The sequence below is a fragment of the Phocoena sinus genome, chromosome 8 (assembly GCF_008692025.1).
Source record: "Phocoena sinus isolate mPhoSin1 chromosome 8, mPhoSin1.pri, whole genome shotgun sequence".
Taxonomy (NCBI): Eukaryota; Metazoa; Chordata; class Mammalia; order Artiodactyla; family Phocoenidae; genus Phocoena; species Phocoena sinus.
In genome coordinates, this window is record NC_045770.1 from 68319702 (window position 1) to 68341738 (window position 22037).

Here is a 22037-nt window from a genome sequence, read left to right on the forward strand (position 1 = left end):
AGTCTGTGCATGGGTGCCCCCTGCATCAGGTATCTACTTCTAATCCAATCAGCAGTTATCCCCATGTAAAGAACCGTAGAGCCTATGACTCCATACAGGGGCTCTGGGTAGGGCAAGTTATACTAAAGAAGGAAATGAAGGTAGAAGGTAAATTGGTTGACATTTCAGGGCAGCAGTGGATTGGCAAGAAGTAGACCAAGTGATAGAAACCCAGGCAGAGAGCCAGAATTCAGGGCAGGATATTGGGGATGGGGCACTAAAGAGAACAAAGGCTCAGCACAAAAAAGAGAGGAGAGCAATGGAACCCCAGGATTCAGAGCTAAGCCAGTTGGGTTGAGAAATGCTGGGTCTAGAGATTGGTTCAGCTACTGAGGTGGGACCAGGGATATCACTAGACCTAGCAGAAGGACTTGGAAAGGCAGAGATCAGAGAAAGTATATAGGAGCCAAGGGCACAATCAAGACCACTTATTTGCTCTTGCATTGCATTGCACTTATCTACTGCCTTGCGTTGTTACTTACGAACCATGAAAACAGTACAGGGCAAGTAGGTAAGCTTCCTAAGTCTTTGACCTTGAGTAGGTCACCTAACCTCACTGAGCCTTAGATTTTTCATTTGCAAAATGGTGATAACGAGAATATGAACTTCGTATGTTGGTTATGAAATAATACACACGCAGTGCCTGGCTTGAAGCATGACCCATTATTACTCTTAGTATTAGGACAAAAAATTAAATTTGAAGGATTTGTAATCCCCTTGTCCTCCCATATTCTAAGAAGGCGCTTTGGTTTCATTGGGTGGGAGTGCAATTGAAAGAAGAAAAACACTGCTAGAGAAAGTAGACCAGGAAAAAGAAGTGAGGGGAGTAGTAAGGCCAGGAAGCTGGGACAGTATTAGAATTTTAAGGCATGAGAAGAGACGTATATGAGCAGCTGCCCTTTGGACTGGAGAGAAAGAAAGGTCCAAAGAAGATTTTTAGTAAATTTGATTTCTAAAAGAAGAGACATCCAAAGAGGATATTTTAGCAGCGCAGTTTGCAGAACACGGTGTGATGTAGTTAACCCTTGGCTGCCTCCTCAAGAAACATTCAGTAAACACCTACAGTGCTTTTCAGGGCTTCTTGGAGTCAGACTGGGTAGAAATTTTAGATTTTGTCACCCTGCTACACACAGTCCCCAGGGGTGCCCAGTTTTATTGGTGTTACATTAACATTGTTATCCATACCTCTTTTGTCCTTCACCACCTCATTCAAGGCTTAACTCCATGGAGTAAGTGGGTACTTGTGGTTGAAAGAAATAAAGTGATACTAGGAGTGGGGGTGGAAAAGAAGTTAAAGATTCTCAGTCACAAACATTTGATACAGAAATTAGAACATCAGTTGACAGGTGTGATTTCAGTCATATGAAACCTTTTGTTTGCTTTCAGCTGCGTCTTCAAACAAATCTAAACCACAGTAGGACAAACAGCCAAAGCGAATCAGTGATGCCTGTTCTTTAATAAAACTGGCACAGGCTGCTTTTGCTGGAAGGAAGCAGAGCCCTGCTCTTAGCTGCAATTCCTGACCTCCACAATTTTACATCAGAGCTTCATCAGTCCCAGGGAGGTTTTCTGAATCTCTCTATGGACGAAATGGGGGACAGTTTTATTCAGAACTTATAGGTTATTTAACTCCCTAAAAATCTATTTTTACAGCAACTGAGCCAAAATATTGCAAACAGAAGGCAAATTTAAATGGGGAAACAATAAATTGTCAAGATTTAGAGGCAATTTGGCAATATCTATCAAAATTGTACATTTTCTTTTTTTATTGTGGCAAAAAAACCCCCCACATAACATAATACTTACCATCTTAACCATTTTTAAGTGTACAGTTCTGTAGTGCTGAGTATATTTACACTATTGTGTGTACATTTTCTCTATACCTTGACATAGTAATCCTGTATCTAGGAATTTGTTTTTCAGAAATATTCTCACACAAAGGTATATGAGGAAGAATACTCATTACATTGTTTTATAAACATTGTTTTATAAAATTGTTTTTATAAACATTGTTTATAAAAATAAGAGATGGAAAGAAGTGAGTTTTTATCAATAGGGGACATATTTAAAAACTCTGGCTGCTTTTATGTAATTAAATACCACGCAGCAATGAAGAAGAATAAGGCATGGGCTTCCCTGGTGGCGCGGTGGTTGAGAGTCCGCCTGCCGATGCAGGGGACGCAGGTTCGTGCCCTGGTCCAGGAGGATCCCGCATGCCATGGAGCGGCTGGGCCCGTGGGCCATGGCCACTGAGCCTGCGCGTCCAGAGCCTGTGCTCCGCAACGGGAGAGGCCACAACAGCGAGAGGTCCGCGTACCGCAAAAAAAAAAAAAAAAAAAAAAAAAAAAGAATAAGGCAGATCTGTATGTACTGATATAGAATGCTCCCTGGTGTATATTACTAGGTGGGGAAAAACAGAAGAGTATCTCTAGCTAGCTGCCATCTGGGGAAAAGACAGGTGGGTCAGAGTCAAATGCTTGTATGCATGTATAGAATTTTATATGCATAGAACATCTCTTTGTACACATACCAGAAACGCAATGTCTCTAGAGCAAACTGGGAGAGTAGGGGTCAGAACTGAAAGATGTATTCACATTTCACTGTATGCCCTTTTGTACTGTTTGTATGTATACATGTTACCTTTTTAAAAGAATGTTATTTAAATAAACAAAAGTTTGATTAGAAAGTGAATATTGCAAAAAGATCAGGACTCCAAACTTAATCTGTAAGTTTAAGATTTCCCCCAGCACATAATTTAAAAAATTCTACAGGCTGATTCTATGGAAATGAAAAACTAAATAGTCGAGCGAGAATAGCCAGAAAATATCTGAAAGACAGTAATGATGGCGGGGGAGGGAGGTGTTGGGGGGAAGGGGGGCAGTAAAGAGAAAAGACTAGCCAAACCAGATATTAAAAACTACATTAAATAAGACTATGTGACTAGCATATGAATAAACAGATCAATAATGTATAATCGGAAGTCCAGAAAAAGACCCAAATTTATTTCAAATTAAGTGTAAGGAAAAAATATAATTTCCTGTCACTTGAGGAAAGATGGTAATGGCACAACTGGAAGTCATGGAAAAACACAATTTGCTCCATAGTTCAATCCTTAAACCAAAATAAACTCCAAGTATGTCAAAGATTTAAATATTTAAAAATGAAGGCATAAACACATTAGACGAAAACATGATAGAATCATTTTATACTCTAGAGCAAAATCCCTTCCAAGCATGTCACAAACCCCAGAGGTCATAAAAGAAATAACTGATAAACTAAAAGCATCTTTTTAATTGTAGAAAATATTTAAACATTTTAAAGGTGAAAGACAAAGTGGGAGGAAATGTTTGTAGCCCATACAATAAGCAAAGGGCTAATTTCTTTAATATATAAAGAGCTCTTATGGGTCAGTTTTTTAAAGAACAATAAACCAAGTTTAAAAATGATCAAAACACATAGACAGGTTTTCAGATATTTTAAAAGATGCTTAACCTCATCTACAATTATGGAAATGGAACTTCATTCCACAGAGCTATAACTTTTGATCTATTGGACTTTTGATAACTATATGTTGACAGAGGTGTAGAAAAACACACACTGTAATATGCTAATTGTGGCAGTGCTGACGGGTACAGCTTTGTGGAGGGCACATTTCTCTGACTCATAGCTCCTATCCAGAAACTCATATACACAGATATACTCACACATAAGCACATGCTATTTATTGAACACTGTGTGACAGAAAGAGTACAAAAACTTAAATATCTATTAGTAGGGGACCAGTTTTAAAAAAAATAAGAATTTGAGATTAAACATTGCCAAGACAAATCATTTGGTTAACAAAGAAAGTGCAGCAGCGTGTTTGTAGTGTACTCCACTTGTGTTATCGTTAAAGATGCACGCTTACATTTCTTGAAGGGCGTATAAGAATATGAATAGTTGTTGCCTCTGTGGTAGGGACCTGAGAGACTGTGGGATGGGAAGGGCCGGGGAGTCTTTCATCGTGTTGCCTCTGGTGCCTTTTGAATGTTGTACAATGTCTTTGCAATATCTGTTCAAGAAAGTGATTATTTTACAGTTGAAATAAAAAAGAAATAAGCCAAACACTCAAGCTTAGGAATGTTTAAGAAAGCACATTGTATGTTCTTGATGAATTGTTCTCAACCTGGCAAACAACAGACCTCATCTAGACTCTGTTCATGGAGTCAGGCCCATGTGGTACCAGTTTGCCCTGAAACACCCCTGAGGACATGGTCCCCAGGAATGGGCTGGGCAAAAGTAGAGATTTATAATCCAGGTGACCAAAAGCAGTTGGCTCAGAGAAAGAGTATAATTTAATTTTTCCAAGGAGGAAAGCAAAGGTCAGAGTCGGTGCTTGGCCTTAGGTCTGAGGGGTGAGACCACAAACAGGAAGACCCCGGAAGCCCACATAGTATGGGAAGGGCCAAAAAGTGCCTGAAGCCCCTCCTGGTGTGTTGGCAGCCGCATGGCCTAGGAGGGCCTGATGTCATAAAGAATTTGAGAGGACTGGCCAGAACTTTCTCCAGAAAGGCTCCAGAAGTGATCACAACTACCCCCTCTTCACCTCCAAAACTACCAGGTGGTGGTCCTTCACGCTTCAGGTGTTTAATGCCCTGCAGAAGACGGGACCTTGTCTGTGGCTTGTTCCACATTCATGGGCCTGAGTCCTGCAGGGGCCAATGTGAGCCTCCCTCCTGAGAGTGTGCCCTGTGGACGGGGGCCTGTTCACAGGCCATTTGCAACCAGTCCACGATGCGCTAAATCCAGAAGTTAAGAATAAGTGTTTAGAAATAGCAGTTTAACAATGTCCAATGACTCTACTAACAAAAAAATCAGAACTTGGATGCAGCCTGCAACAGATTTGATATTTTAAAGTGAAAACAAACTGGTCTTCTACTAGAGTTGAGAATCATTGTTCTAGAGGCAAGGACTATTTCTTGAGTCATCTTTACCTCCAATACCTGAGTCAGGGTCTGGGATATCACAGCTGCTTATCTGAAGTTACCCCAGTCCACAAGGTTTTTTTTAAAATAATAAGACTGAGGCTTGGAAAATATATGTGACTTGCCCAAATGCTAAGGGCAGCACAGATCCTCAGCCCAGGACTCCTGACGTCCTTTCTACAGCTTTCTCCTCTCTCTGCTAAAAGAGAGGAGACATAGGCAGCCCTGAAAATTTCATCCTGTTGTATATACTAAAAAACTTACCTAGTCTTCACCAGACTCTGTGTCTGAGACAGTTTATTTTTTTTATAAATTTATTTATTTTATTTATTTTTGGCTGCATTGGGTCTTCACTGCTACGCACGGGCTTTCTCTAGTTCCTGTGAGCAGGGGCTACTCTTCGTTGCGGTGCGCGGGCTTCTTATCACAGTGGCGTCTCTTGTTGCGGAGCATGGACTCTAGGTGTGTGGGCTTCAGTAGTTGTGGCTCGCAGGCTCTAGAGCGCAGGCTCAGTAGTTGTGGCACATGGGCTTATTTGCTCCGCGGTATGTGGGATCTTCCTGGGCCAGGGCTCAAACCTGTGTCCCCTGCACTGGAAGGCGGATTCTTAACCACTGCACGACCAGGGAAGCCCTGAGACAGTTTAGAGTAGATTTTCCGATGAATATTTGCCACCTAGTAGTAAAAAAAAAGGTGTATGCACCTCGTATAGACTTCATTCATTCATTCATTCAGTGTCAAACACCATATTCGAGAAATCACTTGTCCTTAAGAGGCTCATGGTCTCTTGGGAAAGAATCACATAGAAATAGGTGATTACAACACAGTGCAACTTGGGCCGGGAAAGTCAAGTCCACGGCACACAGGGAGCACAGAGCGGAGCCTTCCCCTGGCTCAGGAAGCTGAGATTTCATGAGCAGTATTAAACTCAATATTTTAATGCTCAAAAAGTATTAGCTCCTTTCTTGTCTTGCTGTTGCTGGACCATCAGGACCAGGATAGCAGTTTTTGTTGCCGCCTCTTCTCTGGGTGAGGATGGACTCATGAGCTGAGCGTGTTAGGAATGTAGCCAGTGCATGCCCTTTGGCTGAATGGGGTATCTGTCCCAAGCGCTGTATCCCCAGCCACCTCTACATCTGGTCTTCGGGTCTGTTTTGAGAAAGTGTTGTTCATTTCCAGCGCCTGGTCAGGGCATCCGTGGGCTGTCACTCCTGTCTGTTTGGTTCTTCAGCTCTCTCATCCTGAATGTATTCCCATGCAAACAAGTTCTCCCAGTCTGTCAGAGCTGCCCTCCCTTGAGCCAAGAGCCACCACCCAGGTGTCCAGCTTGCCTGCAATGAGAGATGCTTAACATAAGGGGGTAGGGGACAGGCCTATAAAGGGAGATTGGGGTCATCTCATGAACAGCCTGAATACCAGGCTGCTGAGGTTCCACATAGACCAGTAGGAACAGGGCGGCCATTGAGTGTTTCTGAGAGGGAAGTGACCAGAGACAAGGGTATTCGTTCATTCAGCAAATAATTATTGACATCTGTTGTGTGCAAGGCACTGAGTGAGACTCTGTGCTGGGCCCTAGAAGCACAGAGATGAATAAGACCCAGTGTGGGAGACGCATCACATCCCCCTGGGTTATAACACACTCTGTACCCCATGCAACAACTTCAATTCCTTATCTCAGAGAAGGAAAGAAATCAAATTGTCTGTGAAACTTCATAGTATAGGAACTTAGCTACCGAAATTGTAAAGCCATAAGTCAGGCTTCCAATTGTTCTGTAACTACGTAAACATCTCAATTTTTGTTTGCTTATCTATTTCAGGATAGAAATAGATAAGCAAACAAAAGAAGAAACAGGAGCCCCATCTCACGGAGAGATATTCTGCTACTCCTCAGATTCTGCCCCCGCATTATAACGTTTCGTCTCCTTGACACTGTGTAGCCAATGAGGTTTACAAGGCCTGGCTTCGCAGGCTAAGGGAGAATGAGGAAAGAGCAAGCAATTACAGACTGCCGTGCTGCGTGTTATGATAGAGTTACGTACTAAAGGGCGCTAAGGAGATAGAGTTACGTACTAAAGGGCGCTAAGGAGAAGGTATCCATTCTGTCCAAGTCCATCCTGAATGAAGGACCTCACAAAATCATGAGCTGAATTTTGTGGGACGGAGAGAGTTTGCTGGGTTTACAAAAGGGCAGGGCACACCAGGCTGCAGAGAGGTGTGAAATATCTTCATGAAACTGTAAGTGATGGGAGAGCGCTAGGAGAGGGAGTAGGACAGACACATTCATTCACTCATTTTTTCCTCGAAGGTTTCCTGTGCACCTATTACGGGCTGTGCCCCGAGGGAAGCAGGAAGGCACACAGAAGTGCATAAGACACAGATCTCACCCTGAAAGGGCTCGAGGACTCAGAGTTCAGTTTGGCAGAAAACCCACAAAGCAGTGCTTTTTCTCAGAAGAGGAAGGCTTAAGGAAGGAAGGCAGATGGTTCTTTCAGTCTTGCTTTTGTTTTTCATCCTCACGTGGCTTATAGCCTCCATTTACTGAGTGTCTACCCTGTGCCAGGCGCTATGATAGATTCCTTACACACTAACCTATTTCAGTGAATCTTCACAACGACTCTGTAAATGTGGTTACTACTGATTTCGTTTTCCAGATGAGAAAAACAAAGCCCAGAAAAGTTAGGTAAGTAGCCCAAGGTCACACAGCTAAAAATCAGAGTACTGGAATTTTGAGTTCTTTCCTTTTCACTGGTTCTTTGCTTTTCCTTCTGTTGACTCTCCATTCCTGTGACTTTCATTCCTCGTCTGCATCTATCAGAATTCCACCCAGCCTCCCATATTCCACTCTGCTATGATGCCTTTCCTGGTTCCAAGTACATGTTGTTTCTGCTCCTCCAATCTTCTACAGCATCTTGTAATCCCACTTGGCCCCTTCCCTGCCTCATATGATGGGTGTCTGCGTGTGCCTATGGAAGAACCAGCACAATGCAGGCGTCCATCTGAGCCAGGCTGTGCTCTGGACCCACCCCTTCCTCTCCCCAGTAGGGCTTTACATAGGGCTCACAATACATTAATAAGTGTCTGTTGAATTAAGCTGAATACTTTAGCTCTTGGTTCCCTGACAGAAAGACTGCTATAAGCAAAAGCTGGTCATCTGACCTTTTTGTCTCCACAGCTGCCACCAGTTCTCCAAACTACAACCCATTCTCAGCAGGCTCCAGTTATAGCAATTCTTAATTATCTTCCTATTCAAAAGCAAAATTAATGTTTCATTAATCAATGGGTAAAGAAAATCAAAAGTCTGTTAACTGGCAAGCCAATGCTGTCCCAAAGGGAATTGATCCATGTATGCTGTGGGCAGCCTGTTCATTGGTAACCACAGCTCCTGAGAGCAGCCGTCTGGGGAAATGCTGGAGGAACTGGAATCTTTTCTGAAATAGCTTTTAAATACATAGAAACGCATTGGATTCTTATTGGGAGTTTTTTGGGGGAGGGGAATAGGGAAGGGGAGATTATTTGCTTTGTGTAGAGGCTAAGTATTTCATAGATGCATACGTGTAACCAACAAGCACTGACAGATATGTATGTGTTATCTGGAGCAAAATTATTCTTTAAAATGTAATGAGCTCTCCACAGACTATATTCAAGAATCAATGCAAATATAAAGGGTGAGCTCATCTGGCTGACGATCTCGGATCATGACTGCAAACATGACTGGGGCTTTCGAAATGAGGTTTTCCTCTATACTGATGTCCAAAGGGTTTTCTTTCTCAAATCGGTTTGCTGTTCATCTAAAACTCACCCCTTTGAATTATCTGCATGCAGATTAGTGACCCCCAATTTAAGCAAATATATATATAAACATATAAATGTTTATATTTATATATCAAGTACATAGAATGTACAATCCTAACCACAAAGAAGTGGGCCTAAGGTTAACTCCAAAGCTTTCAAACTAGGGCCTAAGACAGCAGCAGTGTTTGTTGCAGGGTGGGTGGGTGTCTGGCCTGGGTTAGGGATTTATTTTATTATCCCAGACCCCATGGAGGTTTTGCATTCTTTACAACATGCATCCTGACTTACTGGAATCTAATATATTAGCATCTAATATACTTTTACTACTTCCGGGACAATGCAAGGACCTTAGAACACTTTAATTCCTCTCACTCCAATGATACCTTAAGTATTATTGTTGCCAAGTAATGAAATTTTACATATATTTAGCCCTGCAAGGCTAAATTCATATTGTTTTGTACAGTCAATATTCACTTAGCGTCACCCGTATATTAACCCTTTCTGTTGCTCTTCCTTCCTTTTTGCATTTCCATTTCTGTTCAGGGACCGTTTCTTTACACCTGAAGAATTCCTTTAGCATTGCTTTTACTGAGAATTTGTAGGCAAAAATCCTCTCAGTTTGTGTTTTTCTGGAAATGTCTTTATTTTGCCTTTGTTTTTAAAGGTTATTTTTTAATAAGTAAGTTGGCAATTATTTTCTTTCAGTATTTAAAAGACATGGTTCCTCTGCCTCTGACTTCCATTATTTCGTTGAGAAGTCCCGTGTCAGTCTGACTTTACTCTTATGAAGATAACGTGTCTTTTTCTATGGCTGCATTTAAGATTTTGTCTTTGGCTTTCAGCAGTTTTTACTGTATACTGAGATGTGGTTTTGTTTGTATACATTTAATTTGTTCCTTTGGGGGTTTTGTAGCATTTCTTGAATCCATGGCTTTATATCTTTTGTCCATTTTAGAAAATTCTGGCCAGTATTTCTTCAAAGATTGGTTCTACCCGAATTTTCTCTCTCCTCTTTATGTGGGACTCCAATTACATACATGTTAAGTTTTGCCATCATTTCTCATATGTTTCTTATGCTTTTCCCCCCCTATATTCTCCATCACTTTTCCTTCCATACTTTAGTCTGGATATTCCCTAATCCTCTCTTCTGCTGGCCTAAACTAGTACCGTTAAACCTGTTAGTTCTTAATTCCAGTTATCCTATTTGTCAGTTCTAGAATTTTCACTTGATTCCTTTTTACAAATTTCAGTTTGTTGCTAAAGTTCTCCTTTATGATCTCTGCTTCCTGGAACATATTTAACACATTGCTGACCGAGACGTATTAATACATCTTTTGTTACCTGAACATTGTTGACCGGAGACGTATCAATATGTTTTTAGAGAATGATACAATTAACATCACCGTGTGAAGTTGTTAGAGCTTAAAATTGATCAAGGGTTCATTATACAACTTATGATTGTCGTTATCGTTCACATTTTGCTCTGTTAGGTTTTTGTTTCAACCTTGTGTATGTTATAAAGGTAAAACTTTAAAAAATGATGCATCGCAAAATTTTGGGTGAAGAATTTTTTTGGTGAATTTTACGCAGATACTTTCTCTGACTGTCCAAGCGACATATATACGAGTGTCTCAGAAGATGGCAGTTCTTCAGAATATAGTTCTGATTCAGATGATGTGACTAGTAGACCAACAAAAAGACAAAAACCCTTAGTGATTGATTCTGATACGGAAAGTAAAAATGAAACTCACGGTGCTGGAGAATGCTCCTTTGCTTCTACAGAACAGTGGATTGAAGACAACATTTCACGAAAATTAGAAGCCTTTACAGGTGTGTCAGGTGTAACTATTGAATTTAATAACCCGCAAAGTGTTAGTGAAATAACAGAATTAATTTTGGGCCAGCCAAAATAAAAATCGCTGGTCACAGGCGTTAGTTTCTGCGAAAATCACACAGTGAATAATGAGTTAATCACTGCTTTTGTTTAAATACAGGTTTGAGGACTACAATATCTGGATTACCTGTGAGACTGAGTCTATTGTCTTTTTTCCTTGGTGCAGTTTCCTTGTGTGTATGATAATTTTTTTTTTTTTTTTTTTTTGGCGGAATGCAGACCTCTCACTGTTGTGGCCTCTCCCGTTGCGGAGCACAGGCTCCAGACACACAGGCTCAGCGGCCATGGCTCACGGGCCCAGCCGCTCTGCGGCATGTGGGATCTTCCCGGACTGGGGCACGAACCCGCATCCCCTGCATCGCCAGGCAGTTTCTCAACTACTGAGCCACCAGGGAAGCCCTGATAATTTTTTATTGAATGCCAGACACTGGGTATGGAAAATTGTAGAGGCTCTATATGACATTACCTTCCTTCACAGATTTACTTCTACTTCTAGCAGGCAGTTAGAGTAGGGCAGATCACTTTAATCAAATCTTGAGCTGGACAGGTGTGAGGCTGAATTTCAGTCCTTGTGAGAGCTACTTTATTTATGGTTCACCCCAACTCCAAGAGTGTAGCTCTTCTGAGGTCCTAAGTGAAAGCCTGGGGACCTTAGTGTCTTCTTCTGGTTTCTGACTTACAGCTTTAATCTTCTCAAAATGTGAGGCTGCTGAAAGCTCTGTTCAGCCTCTTAGCTACTCACCGCTACTCAGATTTGCAAGCTCTCTATCCTGTGACTCTTACAAATCAGCAACTGCCACAGGAGGAAGGCAGTGCCAAGTGTGGGGCTCCCTTCTCTGTCCTTCCTTTCTCTTCAGGATCTTGGCTCCAGTCATTTTTTTCTCGCCAGTCCTGTGAGACTGCCAAAAGCTATGCTCAGCCTCTCAGCCTCTTAGCCTTGTGTGGCTGATGAAACAGCCAGTGTCTGGAGGGGAAAAGCAGCTTGGAATATCTGACTCACTTATGTGCATTCCCCTTCTCTCCAGGACCTCAGCCTTCAAGTCCTGGCTGCACTGAGAGCTCTCCAGTACATTAAACCAAATTGTTTTGTTGTGTCTTATCCATCTTTTCGAGTTGTTCTTGGCAGCTTGTTGGTCTGATACAAGTTAGTTCATCATCATTGGAGGTGAACCTAGAATTGCTTTAAGACTTTGGGTTCATCTCCAGCGTAAGCTGTGTCTCTAACGTCATTCTGATCCTTTGTCTTCGACCCAGTCTCGCTTTCTGGTGTCAGTACTAGTGTGCTGAGGCGGGGAACTCTATGTCTTTTCATCTGCAGTTGTTCAGAACTCTCCTTTAAGTTATATTTGTTGCATAGGTTATATTTGCTATTTGTTTCCATTCCTCACTTATATTGCAAAATACTGTATTATACCAGGTGTGACCTCCTTCAATGTGAGTGTCTTGGCAAAATTCTGTGGTGTGGAAGGGGCTTATAATGCTCTGGTACTTTGATTGGCAGACTTCCCTCTGAGTTGATGTCTCTCTCCTGCTAATCGAAGCGCCCTTTTTCTGTGTCCAGCGTCTCACTCCCATAAACACACTACAAAGGAACCACCTGCCCCTGAGTTTGAACTCAACCTAGCTGCCTTGGAGCTTTGCTTCCCAATTTATTGATACCCAGTGCCTGTGAGGGACAGACTTGCTAAGTATGTCGTGATAATTGCAAAGACAATTGGGTTTTGATTTTTCCAAATATTTAAACTCTTAAGAAAATTTTTAAACCGCTGTGGATTTAAAAGAAATAATATTTTACAGTAGTCAACTAGTAGGACTCTGATTTATTCTTACTTCTAAGAAGTTGTGAAATTGTGTCACTTTTCTCAATGTTTGTGACATTAGATATGAATCAGGAATTATTAAAGATTTCCCTGATGTCTTTGAAAAGGAATTATATTAAAATAATGAACATTTTGCTGAATATAAAGAATAGACTATGTTGGCTAGATGTTGATCACCAACCAATGCATAGATAGGAATGTCCAGTGTGGTAGATGCCCTCCGATTCAACTCAGTTGAGAGCAGTAGTTGATTACTATAATCTAAAACAGACTGTGTTAAGGCAGAGAATTTTAAAAATTAAAAATGCATATGTGAAATAGTTTAACTTAAATCATGTCATACAAATGTATCTTCAGCCTCAAAGATACATCACTCCGAAAACTCATCAGCCTGGATTTCCAGTTGAGGCTTTATGAAAGTGACTCTAGAACTTAAAGATACCTGCAAAGCAATCTGAGTGCAGAATCCCCAGCTTTTGCAACCTTTCCCAATCTTTAACAGTTATCTTGCTGTCACCTAGTTATACAATATTTTTAGCAACTTGCCTTCCAAAGCAGTCATAAAATAACATCTTCCTTTTCTCACTCATTTCTTATCAATTTCAAAAAAAAAAAAATTAAATACAGTATAAGGGTAAGTGACATAAGGAGGTTTGGGAACAGACCCAACTTACTCTTAGTAAACATACAGCTCTAGTGCAAGAGCATAAGTGTGCTGCTGTAGCAAAGAGGGGCACGCGGCGGAAGCACTCAGAACGCCATGGGCTCCGTCAGCACTGCTCCAGAGGGGATGACAGGCATTGGTTAGTCCTGCAAGGAGCTTATGTGGCAGACAGTCGAGAAAGATTCCACAGTACTGCTAAGGAGTACAACTCACTTTGTTCAGGCTTGGGTTGAATCTATGTCTCTTGGAAGTCACCTTCCTTGCTACCACCCCTCACATTCACTGGCATCATTTCAGAATGATTGAAAATAGCCTTTTCACCAATCTGTAATGTAAATCTGTCAATGTATTAATGACAGTGAACTTGGTGTGTGTTACCAAGGGCCAGATGCCATAAACACTTGACGTGGATCATCTCATTGAATCTGCACAGCTCTATTCAGTTATACTGTTAGCCTCGTTTTATACTTGAGGAAAATGTCAAGTAGACTCAGAGGAGTGAAATGACTTGCCCAAAGGGTTATCCATAGTAATGGTAGATGCAGAATTCAAGTCCAGGTTATCAGAATCCAGAACCCACATTTCTACACACACTGACTGCATCCCTTGTCACAGAGCTTGGAGGTTGGTGATGAGGCCTTTCTGTTGTAGCCTACTGCCTGCCTGTAAGGCTGAGGCCGGCTCCCCATGCTGTCATTTTCCTTCTTATGCTCCGGTCAGCTTCTTTAAATTCAGCCCACTTTCCTTTCCTTCAGGACTTGATGCTTTCCCTTTCTCTAGTCCTCTAAATTCTCCCCATCCCCCAAACCTGGCAAAGTGCAGGGTTCTGTCATCCTAAGCTCCCTCTTTACTCATTGATCCTGAAGACATCCTTGTGAGCTCTTTGTGATTTAAGGATTTTACTGTGATCACTATGGTGACATAGGGTAAGAGAAAAACCCATGCGGGAAGAAAAACGACAGAGGTTCCAGAAACAACGTATTTGAATTCTGGTTCCTGAGTTACCATTCTTCATGTCCATGCTGTGATGGGAACCAAATATTCCCTTGAGCTGTTGTTCTGCATATTTAATCCTGAGAATGGGGCTCCCCAATTCCCTCTGCCCCTTTAGCAACAGCCCTGGTTATCCCCACACCCATAAAGACTCCTTTTCCCAACACAGATGCCCCCTTGTTTGGGGGAAGGGGAGCTTGTACTGTAAAGCCCTTCAGACTGGGAGGCAGCTGTTTCCCGGGAACTCTGAGCCTTACACATGAAAGCAGTAACGAGCCCTCTGGGCATTACCTAATGATCGCTGTTTAGGGCTAAATAGCATGGCTTTTGGAAAAGCTTTGTTAAAATGTCGGTATTTTACCTGGCACCCATGGGGTTGAGTGGACAGTGGGCAGGAGAGCCACAACTTCAGCCACTGTTAACCACTAACTCTGGAAACAGATTTGTTCATTGGAATAACTGTCACTCAGGAAGGACTTACTGCTTGTCCTGAAATGGCAGAAACTCAGAAAAAGCCCAAGGATAAGCTTAAACTGCCACTATCAGGTAACCTAATTGTCTGTCATCCTTCACCTTTTAGTATCAGAATACCAATTGTTAGCTGGACACATGGCCACCCAGAATAAAGACTACATTTCCCAGCTTCCCTTTCATTAGCCATAGCCATGAAACTAAATTCTGACCAAGGAGATGTAAGGAAAAAAATGTGTGCAATTTCCTGGAAGAGTAGTTAAAAGGAGAAAGCAGGTCCCTTTCTGTCCCTCAGGCTCCCCACCTACAAACTTTTTTTTACATAAGAGAAAAATAGACTTTTATTCTTGTTTTTTTTTTTTTTTTGCGGTACGCGGACCTCTCACTGTTGTGGCCTCTCCCGTTGCGGGCCACAGGATCCGGACACGCAGGCTCAGCGGCCATGGCTCACGGGCCTAGGTGCTTGGCGGCATGTGGGACCCTCCCGGACCGGGGCACGAACACGCGTCCCCTGCATTGGCAGGCGGACTCTCAACCACTGCGCCACCTGGGAAGCCCTATTCTTGTTTTAAGCTAGATATTTGAGGGCTCTAAATTATATGCAGTCAAATCTATTCCTGACATAGGTAAGAATTCCAAAAGTATTTCTGAGATTGAGATACTTGTTTCTTATTCCCTTTCAAGGTAACTGTCATGTGAAGGATACTTACATGGATGAGTCTCTGACTTTCTTTTTCTTGACTACACTGTCTTACAGCACACACATATTTTAGTTTCAAGTGACTGGGGAAGAGTCATTTGTTCTCATTGGTTGCTGTCTTCTATACACAATTTTTCAATTAAATGAGGGTTTAGAAGTCAGAAACAATACAGAATCCTACACAAACTTGGTCTCATCCTACAAGCAATCCCCATGCCCACCCCACAGGTGGGAAAACAAAGGAAATAAGCCCACTTATTTTATTCCTTGGATTCAATTGTTGCATACCCTGCAAGGAAATAAGAATAGATATTTCCAAGATTGAACCATCATCCACAAGAAGTCGCTGATATATAAAATAAATGCCTACATAAATTACAGCTAGAGTTGATAAAGTAATTTTTCACCATCAGATGGTTCCCGTAAAAAAGCACTAAAGTGTCAATCTGCATGAAGCCTCTGGCCCCATTTCAAGTTATCTGTTAATTACACATCCCTCTTTTATTCCATTGCCTCTGCTATTGTGGCAAGTGTCTGGTTCATTTTATCCCAGAGTAAAAAATTAAATAGATTTCAATTGCAGCTCCTGCAGTGGACACGTTGAGATGCATTTCCTATAGAGACCATGGCAGCCTGCTAGACTGACCCAGTGATGATTAATTTCAAGGACCTGAATCACTGAGGAAGGGGGAAGCCGCTTCCATTTTAATTACAAGAGTGCAACACTTTCACCCCAGTTCATTGTCCTGAAACAAAAGGCCTCCTGAAAGGCAGATTAAAAAAATCCAGGGTGTGGTGGTCTCTACTTACAAAGATCTCCTTTTTTCAGTCCGTGGCACCACAGTTTAGCTCTGTACTGGGAAATACTGGCAAGCCATTGGGGTTTGCAAACAGATTGGAAGATAGGAAGAAAGGTCATTCAGTTTATTTTTGTTTATTTTACTTGGGCAATTAAAATGTATTGAGCTGGTCAAGATATGAGATAGCATCTCTCCATCATTGTATGTGTTCTGCATAAAAGGGTCAAGAAAATTAACTCTGAAAATTAACTCAAATTAACATGTCTGAGTTTATGTATTTATTTATTGTCCCACGGAGACAGTGCCAAAGACAGCGCAAGCTGTTTTCTTCTCTCTCCTTTTCCACTTGGATAAATAGCATCTTCCAGCAAGGCTCAGCACAGTTGCCACTTCCTCTGCCCTGCCCTGCCGTGGGAGTATTGGGGGTTGGGGGGTAGGGATTGAAAAGAAGACCTTAGGTGAGACATGTCTGCCTGGGAATGCCTGTGTTGTGTGACCTTGAAGAGGTTCCTTAGGCTTTCTGAGCCCCAGTTTTCTCATCTGGACCCTGGAGGAGAATTAACATTCTCCTAGGTCATACTTGTTATGCATATTAAATGAGATATGTTATATAAAGCACTCAGGATGTTGCCTAGCCATAGAAGGAGCATCATAGGTGTAATTTACTTTTCTTTGCACATTCAGTAGCGGTTTTTAAAAAAAAAAAAATCTCCTGATGCTAATTGATCAACAAGTCAGAAAACAGGGATTCAAATTATACTCTGTTCTTTCTAACTCCCCCTGCCCAAGTAAAAATGTGATTAAATTTAGTTGTCTCTACCTCCCGTTTCAGATCCATTCCCTCCTTTTGGTCCTTACTGCTAACTGCCTTGATTCACACATGGTTTCTTCAAGAATGCAATTAATGCAACCTTACCCCCTCCCATCTTACTCCCTCCATTGCATCTCCATGAGGCTTCTAGAGTGATCTTTCCTGTCCTTCTCCTATAGGGTGACCAAGCATCCCAGTTTGCCCAGGACTGAAGAGGTTCCCAGGATGTGGGACTTTGAGTTTTAAAGTCAGGACAGTCCTGGGCAAACCAGGATGAGCTGGTCATCCTAAATCTCCTACTTAAAAATCTCTCACCAGTTCCTCAAAGGTTTCAAGATGAACTGAAATTAATCAGTGTAATACACAAAACCCCTTGTAATCAGCCCTGCCTTCCTCTCCACCTTCATCCTCACCACCCACCCCTTATTAGTCACGCCCTTTGTATCAGAAATACTAGGCTTCTGGAACTTCTTTCAAATATGTTTCATGCTCTACCCCAGCCTCTTTTTTGTCTTTGCCTTTGCAGTTCCTTCTATGTGGAATGCCCATTCCCCTACTCCTTTCATCTGGCTAACTCCTTCAAATCCTAATGCCTCGCCTCCCCTAAGAAGCCTCCTCTTAGCACCTGCCTAACATAGATGCTCCTCCACCGAGCTCCCATAGCATCCTGATTTTGCCTCTGAACTGATGCCTCCTACATTTCACTATGTCTACCCTAATAGACTGAGAGACCCTGAGGGCAGGGACTGTGTCTTCTCTATCTTTGTAACTCTAGGAGCTGACACACAGTAAGTACTCACTGTTGAATGAATGAACAAATGAGATGCACATATTTGCCTCCCTACCCCCATGACTGTGTGAACTCCTCAAAAGCAGAAAGGACATGTGTCTTGATTTTCTTTGATTTCTTTATTTTTTCCCTTAGCACTTGGTGCACGGCAGGGCTTAATGCATATTTTGAATCAATGAATAAATAAATGAACGAACAAGTACATCTTTCTTTAGGTATGGGCCAGGCAATGAGCATTCATGGTGAAATAAACTTCCCTTCAGTTCAAGCCCTCCCCCAGCCATGTGCCCTGGACAAGGCACTGCTTGTCAGAACTAAACATGGCCCCACGCTGTCCCCAGGTAGCTATCAGCTGGAAATCACTGGGGTCATGACCTCTCATATAGACACAAAGTCCAGAAGAAAAATGGTTTCTGTCCAAAGGCTGATATCAGATCTAAGAAAATTCTCCACTGGATTCCCTAAACCATTGAGTATAAAGGCCACTAGCAGATAGGGAAGAAAGCTACACCAGATGGCTTTCCCGGTACAGAGAGCTGAAGTATGTGTCATTTCCATTTCTGGAGTGGTTTGGTCTTTTTGGAGCCCAGCATTAAACAGCTGGGAGCCCTTTTTGACAGTGCAGGTTCCACTGCCTGATGGCAAGAAGTCAGGTAGCAGGCAGGGTCCGTCCGTTTCCGCCAGCCACCTTTCCAGCCAGAAAGCTATAACTTTTCTCCCCTGGAAAAGTTTTATGGCAAGTTGAGTAGAAATCCTAACAGGGATTAAGACCTCAGGGGGTTGTCAGGGTGGAGAAAGTGAGAACAAATTAGAATATGAGTGATTGTTCCTGGAAATAAGTGTGCAGTGGAAAAGAGCCTGTAGTCTCACAGACCTGGGATCAGAACCTAGCTCTTCCATGTAAGAGCTGAATGATCCCAGTTAACTGGCTTCAATTTTCTGATCCCGACAATGAGAATAACAAAACCTGCTTGGCACAGGGTGTGTTCAATACACATTAACGCTCTTCCCCTCTCTTGATTCCAATGTATTTGCTAAAATGATACTTCTTGTCTGACAAAGGATTTTTCTCCTCATTTGTGTTTCTTTACAATGATAACTCTCATAGAGATTGTTTTAAATGAAATCAAGTTTAGATTTATTCATTTTCAAAAGTACTTAATTTTTTGTCTTTTCCCCTCGTTTGTTTGCTTTATTGAAGTATAGTCGCTGTGCAATGTTATGTTACAGGTGGACAGTATAGGGATTCACAATCTTTAAAGGTTATGCTCCCTTTATAGTTATAAAATGTTCGCTATATTCCCCATGTTGTGCAATATATCCTTGTAGCTTATTTTATACCTAATAGTTTGTACCTCTTCATCCCCTACTCTTAGCTTGGCCGTGGGGAATCCGTGGGGAATCTCCTAGCTTGTTCTCTATATCTGTAAGTCTGCTTCTTTGTTGTTTCATTCACCAGTTTGGTGTATTTTTTAGACTCCATATATAACTGATACCATACAGTATTTCTCTTTCTCTGTCTGACTTATTTCACTTATAATCATGTTGCTGCAAATGGCAAAATTTCATTCTTCTTTATGGCTGAGAAGTATTCCATTGCGTGTGTCCATATAAATACATAGATAGCTATAGATCTATCTATATCTATATAGCTATCACATCTTCTTCATCCATTCATCTGTTGATGGACACTTAGGTTGTTTCCATATCTTGGCTATTGTAAATAATGCTGCTGTGAACATGAGGGTGCGTGTATCTTTTCAAATTAGTGTTTTTGTTTTTTTTTTTGGATATATATCCAGGAGTAGAATTGCTGGGTCATAGGGTAGTTCTATTTTTAGGTTTTTGAGAAACCTCCATGCAGATTTCCACAGTGGCTGTACCAGTTTAGATTCCCACAAACAATGTAGGAGGATTCCCTTTTCTCCACATCCTCGCCAGCGTTTGTTATTTGTGTTCTTTTTGATGACAGCCATTCTGACAGAGGTGACGTCTCATCGTGGTTTTGACTTGCATTTCCTTGATGATCAGCAGCATTGAGCATCTTGTAATGCGTCTGCTGATCATCTGCGTTTCCTCTCTGGTAAAATCTCTACTCAGTTCTTCTGCCCATTTTTTTAAACATGTTTGTTTTTTTTGATGTTGAGCTGTATGGGCTGTTTACATATATTGGATATTAACCCCTTATCGGTCAAATCATTTGCAAATATTTTCTCCTGTTCCGTAGGTTGTCTTTTCATTTACTTGATGGTTTCCTTTGCTGTGCAAAAGCCTTTAAGTTTCATATGTCCCATTTGTTTATATTTGCTTTTATTTCCTTTGCTTTAGGAGATGGATCCAAAAAAGTGCTGCTGTGATTTATGTCAAAGAGTGTCCTGCCTGTGTTTTCCTCTAGGAGTTTTATAGCGTCTGGTCTTTCATTTAGGTGTTTAATATACAAAATTACTTTTGAAAAGAAGGGCAGTGGTGTGTTGAACAGGAGAAAATTAGGACTGTCAAGGGGTGTCTGGGAAATGTGGTGGTTCTATCCATGAGCCAACCATGAACGCTAACAACTGGTGGTTTGTAACTTGCTGTGAGTCTCTGGAAAGGTCTAGAAACATCTGTGTTCTGCTTTGACTCTCACACTTGCTCTCTTGTCTCCCTTTTCTATACCCCTTGCTGTCTGTCCCTTAGACTCCTTATTTCCATACACTGTTGTTTGCGATAGCTATTCATTCACCTTCCAAGTTCACTAATCCTTTAAAATTGCATTTGAATCAGCATGTGTGAGGGAAACTTACTCCCTTTCAAGCCAAAATCTTCCCACAGGGAGATGTAGAAGACAGCTCAGCAAGACTAAATCATAAAGGGTTTCAGAATCTGAGGCCCAGGTTCTAATCCTGGCCTCTTCATCCTTACGCATGATCCATGCTTATCAGCCATCAGGTAAAATCTCTAAACACCTGTTACTCAGTCCAAGTTTTCATCCAATGCTAGAAACCACTGCATCACACGCTTAGCAGATAGTCACCCTGCCTCTGCTTGAATGCCTCCAGTGTCAGGGACCTCATTTTTCTGAACTCATATACGTGGTTGTACAGCATGTGTACTGTACAGAGGCGCTCAGCTGAGGAAGGAAATGGGAGCTAAAAATCCAGTCCCCTTTCTTCTTGTCAAGCTGAGTGCCCCCAAAGGGACTCCTGTTTTTAATTTGACCATCCATAGGGGACTCCTTTTTTTACTTTTCACAAAGGCATCATGTAGACTAGCAGTGACCCTGTCAGGTTGACACGCTCCAGCACTCTTAGAAGGGGTACCACTCACTAAAAAGTAGAAGAGACTTCAGTCTCCATCTTGAAGGTGTCATTTCAGATGCCAAGTGGGGAGTAAAACTTTGTGTCCTTTGGCTCCTCTTGGCAAGGGCCAAGTCCCCAAATGAGTCCAGATGTGGAGAGACCAGCAGTTAGTTGGCATCCAAGCTAATGTTTCGGCAAGGGAAGACTATAACAAAATAAACAAGGACCTATGGCAGCAATGCTTGATCATTTATCAAATTGCCAAATCTTACCCATGACTGTGAAATGGCTTTATGGTTAGGAAAATGTACTAATAATTGTATTAGGCAGCAATTAAACTTAAATTCCTTTTAACTATATTTGATGTCATCCTTTTTCTGGGCCCATTAGAGTAACATTAAGGTGTTTGTGCAGATAGCTCAGTCATTTCAAATTACTTTCCTGTCTAATGTGGGAGCCTTAGGTTGAATTCAATTCTGGAGACACCAGGCATGCAAATTAGATCGTCTCAGTGTTCCTTGCAGAAGAAGCCAAAGAAGAGCTATTTTTTTCCCCGTCTCCTGCTTAGCAATGTTCATGGAATACAGCTTTCTGTGCAATTAGAGGTATAGACCCTTTACTGCACAAACTCTCACTTGAACCATTAAGTATTGCTAGCAGACACAACGTCTGGTTAATACGACACCATTGTTGAAATGTTTTTAAGATCTAATTAGAGCCAGTAAGTTTTCTCTCCTATTCTTCTGAGTATCATAGTTAGTGTTTGTTCTGTCCCAGCCCTCCAACTTTAAAGTTGAAAGAAGGGTAGAGAGAAAGAATGAACATTTATTAGACACCATCTGCTAAATTCTGGGTAAGATACTTAATGCCTGTAACAACCCCCTGAACAGTGGCTTATTATATCACTTACAGATGGGGAAACTTTGGCTCAGAGAGGGTTAGTAAAGTACCCAAGGTCACACAGCTGCCAAGTTATAGAGTTGGGGTTTCAACTGTCAGCCTCTCTTTGACACTTACTGGT

At 41.7% G+C, this 22037-nt stretch overlaps 1 protein-coding gene across 1 annotated transcript in view; it reads left to right on the forward strand.

Annotated features, from left to right (window-relative positions):
• The window catches only part of SPON1 (spondin 1), a 274397-nt gene that overhangs the window by 173748 nt on the left and 78612 nt on the right, over nt 1-22037 (forward strand). The gene's annotated exons all lie outside the window — the stretch shown is intronic.